Raw genomic sequence first — 6,109 nt, 5'->3', positions numbered from 1 at the left:
AAAGAATCATAAAATGATTAGAATCTGCCAGGAAGCTAATATTCCAGCCTAGCTGGAACGGTAACATCAAGCTCTTGTGAAGGCTGCTCATTAGCCTGTTTTCATTTCTCTTCACTGAACACAGGCTGGGGCAGTGCCAAGTGGGTTCCTTCTTTCCAGGTGTTCATCTCTTCAGGTAACTCTCCCTTCTGGCAGTTCAGCCTCTCTTGCTCTTGCTGCTGAAACTGCTCTAGGAGTCTTTAACCAGGGGAGAAGGCAGCTGCCTTTGAGACATCCCAGGATGCTCTACAAAGGAAAGAAAGACACGAATGCGTGATGGCCTCATTCCAGACTCAGGCTTACGAGGACAAGAACCCAGCTGATGGCCAGGTGGTGGGGACCTGCAATCCACTACTGTACTCTCCAGAGTTCAGAGTCATCTTCCAAAAGAAGGGAGTGGGGCAAGAAGAGTCCCCAAAAGGCAGGGATCTCCTGTCAACACATTTTCTTGGAGTTATGACTCGGGAACCAATTGAAAAACATTTGTTATCACTATACAAATCTCTTAGTAAAAATGGCCAACAAAGTCAGGCAGAGGATTCTTGATTGTGCTCTGAAGTGAAGAGGGGGAAATGAAGTGGAGGGAGGCTGGAAAGAGAGTCTGGAAAGAGGGCTGCATTTATCATACACACAAACGCACATCTTTGGGAGAAAGCCAGGAGCCTACCACTTTTTAATCCGAAGCCATGGTCTAAGACTACAAACCCCATTCTCCAAGAAAACCACACGGGCACACAAAAATATGATGGGACAGCTGGGTGGCTCAGTGGCTTCAGAGCCAGGCCTAGAGATGGGAGCTCCTTGGTCAAACCTGGCCTCAGACACTTCCCAGCTGGGTGGCCCTGGGCAAGTCACTTAACTCCCATATCTTACCCTTTACCATTCTTTTGTCATACAGAATTGGTTCTAAGCCAAAAGGTAAAGGTATAATTAAAAACAAACAAAAAAATGGCATTCATTCAACACTTTCTAACAATAGAGTATATGCTAAGCACTAAGGAAAATTCAAGAGTCCTTGCCTTAAAGGAACTTGGAATCTTGTGAGAGGATGAGACACCGACAAAGAAAAAGCCAAGGACAGACTCATGGGAAATAACCATTTAATGGAGTCCAAAGTAGAATGAGATGCCATTCAAGAAGACAGAGAAATGGTTAAAGAGGTAGGAGGAGAATCAAGAGTGTAGTTGGTATTTCTGAAGACAAAGGAGAAGTGAGTAGCCAAAGCAGGGAGCAGTCAGTAGTGTGGAAAGCTGCTGAATGGATCAGGGAGGATGAAAGCTGGGCAAAGGCCACTGGATTTGGTGTCTAGGAGATGGGCGACCTTGGACAAAGATGTTTCAGTAGTGTATAATTGAAAATCTGTTACCCTGAAAAAGAACTACATTTCCTGGGAGCCCACTGACTTCCTGTCATTACGTACTTCCAGTAGAAAGGGGATAAATATTGAGTGGGCGGTCCTACCCCTCTCTTTTGCATGATGACATGGAGCTTGGTGGCGATGGTAAGCTAAGCGTGGGGATTTTAAGTGGGCTGATCAGCCATGGGCACATGGTCTTTATTTTGTATCCTCTTTATTTCTTAATAATTAATAAATCTCCTAAAATATATTATTTTATTATTTCACATTAATTTTAATTTTTACAGTAGTATGGGAGAAATAACAGCTCTTCTACCTTTTTACCTTGATCTCATTCCCTTGTAAATCCTCTGTCTCTCCCTTACCTTCTTCCCATCTTTCCACAAACATGTTTGGGTTTGCCCAATCCTCATCTTGACTTTTCTAGGCCAGCCAGCTAATGGGCCATCCATCCCTCTAGTCCTTTTTATGTATAAACTTCACCAAAAAGTTGGCTATGCTTAACGTTTTCATTTCCTTATGAGAAGTCCTTTCTTCAACCCCTTGCAACAGAGCTGTTTTTTCTCCCATACTACTGTAAAAATTTAAATTAATGTGAAATAATAAAAATAATATATTTTAGGAGATTTATTAATTATTAAGGAATAAAGAGGATACAAAATAAAGACCATGTGCCCATGGCTGATCAGCCCATTTAAAATCTCCACGCTTAGCTTGCCATCGACACCAAGCTCCATGTCATCATGCCAAAGAGAGGGGTAGGACTGCCCACTCAATATTTATCCCCTATCTACAGGAAGTACATAATGACAGGAAGTCAGTGGGCTCCCAGGAAATGTAGTTCTTTTTAGGGTAAAAGATTTTCAAGGCAGAAGAGCAATAAGGGCTAGACAATGGAGATTTGAACCCAGGACCCTCTAGGCCTGCCTCTCAATCCACTGAGCCACCTAGGTGCCCCCAGTTCCTTTATTTTCTCAAGCAATGCTCAGCATCCCCAGAGCTGATTCAGAGGCATCCGTTGGTAGCAATTATAAAGGAATAAGAATAAGAATTCTCCCATTGGAAACAGTGGAATGTCATAGTGGAGTATGTGAGGGATTTTCATGTAGTAGCCAAACAAACATGAAAAATGGCACATCATAAAAGGAATAATGAACTGGAGGAATTCCATGCGAACTGGAATGACCTCCAGGAATTGATGCAGGGTGAGAGGAGTAGAACCAGGAGAACATTGTACACAGAGACAGATACATTGTGGCACAATCGATTGTAATGGACTTCTCTACTAGCAGCAATGCAATGATCCAGAACAATTCTGAGGGACTTATGAGAAAGATGCTATCCACATCCAGAGGAAGAACTGTGGGAGCAGAAACACAACTGATCACATGGGTTGATGGAGATATAACCGGGGATGTCGACTCTAAGCAGTCAACCGAATGCAAATATTAATAATATGGAAATAGGTCTTGATCAAGGACACATGTAAAACCCAGTGGAATTTCGTGTCAGATATGGGAGGGGGATTAGGAGAGGGAAAGATCATGAATCATGTAACCATGGAAAAATATTCTAAATAAATGAAATAAAATTTTTCAATTAAAAAAAATGGTATATCACAGGATCCAGGCCAGGTGAGGAGGTGAGTGAAACTGGAGCAGAAGGGGGGTGAACAGAGAGAAGATCAAAGGAACAAGTGACCAAAGGCTATGGTAAGGGCAAGGAGTCTACGTAAGCTCTCATTCAACTGGAGAAGACATGGGGAGAGGGTGGGATCTTGAAGTACAAAGTGTGATCATGTCAGTGTGAGGCTGAAGAAAGGTGGAGCAGGAGGTCATCAGAATTAAACAGGCTGAAGAATCAAGACATTAGGCTTTCAGAAGGGTTGTCAACATAAATATGTTTAAGTCCCTGAGGAAAGCCAGTAACATGGAGTACATTAATAAGTAGAAAGATGATAAATTTAGAGCTGAAAGAGATCTTCAAAGTCACTGAGTCTAAGCCCCACTGTCCCAGAGAAGTGAACATTTACCCTGGGTCACATAATGAATAAGGGATTCAATTGGGATTTGTACCCAGGTCCTCTGTCAGACTTTCCATTCAAGGTGCTTCTCTGCTCCATTTTTTCCCTCTAGAAAAAAGGAGATGAGTAAGACAGATGATGAAATGTCTTCATGCTTTGGAGTTTATGATTTATCCTGTAGGGAAAATGGGGAATTAGTAGGCTTCAGTAATTACCCCAAGGTCACATAAATCTTTGATGGCAGACCCCAGATTGGGGGGGGGGGCATTAATTCAGGGCTTGTCCCACCAGTCATGATACCTCTCACTTCCATTCCCTCCCTAGACCTTGGAGATTTCTCTCCACAAAGTATAAGATCCATAGATTTCAAACTGGAAGAGATGGATATCAACAAATCCATTTCCTTCATCTGAGGAAACTGAGGTTCAGAAAATGAAGAGGCTTGCCCACAGACAACTAGTAAGTGGCAAAGTAGAGATTCAAACTCACAAATCCTCTGATTCAGTATCAAAATCCTACACCATACCCCCTCTGCTGTTGACCAAATGTTGGAGCATGTCAGTCTTGAAAGCTGAAGGTCCTGAGTTCAATCCTTGTTTCTGGAGGTAAGAAAACTCACTAGGTTGGGTTTACCCTCCACCTCAAGTGGATTGTTTTTTACCTTGGGGTCCATTATTCAGTCTGAAACTGCTAGCCTGAGATTCCCCTCAGGGTGGATTCTCACAGGGAACAAGGACAAACTTTGGGGTCTCCAACTTACAAGCTAGTCCTAAAACATGGGGTTCATCCGATCTTACTAGACTATAAGTTTGAGGTTTCTAAATTCCAGGTTGACACTCATCTGTAAAAATGAGCTGGAGAAGGAAATAGCAAGCCACTCCCATCTCTCTGCCCCAAAACCCCAAATTGGTTCAGGAAGAACAGGAGAGGAGTCTGATGGGACTAAAAAACAACAACATTCACCTCCCTCCCATCCTGATCCTGGTGAGAATAAAAGTCCAACAATAGCAATCTTTCCCTCACCTCAGAGAGTCCCTTCCCAGGCTCTCCTCTGTCTTTAAGGTGCCCGCTCCCCATTTCAGGATCTTCTCAAGAAACAGGGAAGCAGTTTAGGCCCTAAGAGAAAAACCTCATCCTAGAAACTCTATGTCACTTAGCACAGAGATAAGTGCCTGTGGGAGATCCCTCACCTCCCCCTGGCAGGGAGAAGGAACAAAGAAGATAGTTAGAATAGGGGGAGGTGGTGCAGTAGTCGACATGTACACATGACTAACATTTCTTCAAGTCACTGACGGTGGCTCCATTCTTCTAGGGACCTTAAACTTGTGCAGAACACTGAAGAGGAAAACAGAATCTCTGTGACTGAGGGACAGCCTGACCTGGAGAAGAGTCTCAGCCAAGGGAGGAGAGGCCAGTCATAATCTGGGAGATTGATGTCTAGACTAACAAGTTTGCCTCTACCAGAAAAGCTCCTGGACCCTCCCATGCCCTCTCTCCACTACCTGCTCCCTCTCCAGGGGCCACAACCTAGGCTGAATCCAAAGACCATCTCTCCTCCCCTGCAGGGGGTGTGGGACCCAGCCCAGGGAGGGCTCTCTTCAGGAAGAAATGGTCATGCATTGATAACAGGGGAAGTTCTGGGGAGCCACTGGTGAAGAGAAGTGGTTGAGGGCAGGGAGGGATCTTAGGATTTTAGGATTTACAACTGGAAGTGACTTTGTTTTTGTTTTGTTTTTAATTAGATGATTTAGAATATTTTTCCATGGTTACAAGATTCATGTTCTTTCTCTCCTCCTCCGTAGCCAATGCACAATTCCACTGTGGTTTACATGTGTCATTGATTAACATCTATTTCCATATTGATATTTGCACTAGGGTGATCGTTTAGAGTCTACATCCCCAATCATATCCCCATCAACCCAGTTGTTTTTCTTCTGTGTTTCTACTCCCACAGTTCTTTCTCTGGATGTGGATTTCTTTCTTTCTCCTAAGTCCCTCATAATTGTCCTGGATCATTGCATTCCTGCTAATTGAGAAGTCCATTACATCTGATTGTGCCACAGTGTATCTGTCTCTGTGTATAAGGTTCTCCTGGTTCTGTGCCTCTCACTCTATATCAATTCCTGGAGGTTGTTCCCGTCTCCATGGAATTCCTCCTGTTCATTATTCCTTTAAGCACAATAGTATTCCATCACCAACATAGACCACAATTTGTTCAGCCATTCCCCAATCAGAGGGCATCCCCTCATTCTCCAATTTTTTTTGCCATTACCAACAGTGCTGCTATGAATATTCTTGTGCCATGGAAAGGACTTTAGAGATCCTTTTAGTCTAATTTCTTTTGGCAGATGAGGAAACCGAGGTTCAGGGAGTAACTAGCCTCAAGCCCCAAAGACAGAGCTGAAATTCAGGCCAGGTTTTCTTACTCTGACTTCCAATAGGCTCTTTCCACGGATGAAAGGGGCACAAGCTGAATGAGGAGATGGAGCCTCATAGGGAATTGGCCCCTTAACGCCTTCACCCCTTGGGGTGGCCGCTCTAATTCAAAGAGCAAAGACTGTTCTTCCCCAGGGTCACCATCTGCCTTGGGACAGACAGGATTGGCACGGGGCAGCTTGGCAGCACACCGGTGCTCAGGGCAGAGCAGATCAGGCCTCTTGAGGAGGGTCACCCTTCTGCTGGGAAGGGCC

The 6,109-nt window shown here is 44.1% G+C and overlaps 1 long non-coding RNA gene across 1 annotated transcript; it reads left to right on the top strand.

Moving 5' to 3' along the window:
* Positions 1-3,747: 3,747 nt before the first annotated feature.
* LOC130458785 (uncharacterized) lies at positions 3,748-5,177 on the top strand. The gene is made up of 2 exons (XR_008918168.1): positions 3,748-3,878; positions 4,732-5,177. It is a non-coding gene; the product is annotated as an uncharacterized LOC130458785 (long non-coding RNA).
* The last annotated feature ends 932 nt before the right edge of the window (positions 5,178-6,109 follow it).

This window comes from Monodelphis domestica, chromosome 1 (assembly GCF_027887165.1).
Source record: "Monodelphis domestica isolate mMonDom1 chromosome 1, mMonDom1.pri, whole genome shotgun sequence".
In the NCBI taxonomy this organism is placed as follows: domain Eukaryota; kingdom Metazoa; phylum Chordata; class Mammalia; order Didelphimorphia; family Didelphidae; genus Monodelphis; species Monodelphis domestica.
Note: the sequence above shows the minus strand (reverse complement) of the source record. Positions and strands in the feature narration are given on the sequence as shown.